The following is a 382-nucleotide window of genomic DNA, read 5'->3' as shown; positions in this document are numbered from 1 at the left end:
TTTTTCCCAGTTCTTGCTGTCAGAAGAATCTGTCACTCTGAGTCATTGTCTTGCATTTCAATATAAATTTGTGGTGTTATTATTGTAATATGTGGTTTGTATTGGACATAATAAATGTATGGAGATAGATTTGTTTCAATATTTTTGTGTGAACAGATGAATAATCTGTGTAAATTTGTTATCTGTAAATATAAAACACTTTTCACAAAAAAAAAATGTATTTGCAAATTCACAAAAATATCTTGCAAATATAAAATGGATTTGCAAATACACAAACAAATTCCACAAATAAAAGGAAACATCTGTGAATACATTCAATTAATTTACAAATGAATGAAAAGCATTTGTTAATATCTTCCTAAACAAACTTACTGCCAGTCTG

The sequence above is a fragment of the Seriola dumerili genome, unplaced genomic scaffold (genome assembly GCF_002260705.1).
Source record: "Seriola dumerili isolate Sdu_G_001 unplaced genomic scaffold, Sdu_1.0 BDQW01000138.1, whole genome shotgun sequence".
Taxonomy (NCBI): Eukaryota; Metazoa; Chordata; class Actinopteri; order Carangiformes; family Carangidae; genus Seriola; species Seriola dumerili.
This window is presented reverse-complemented; position numbering follows the sequence as displayed.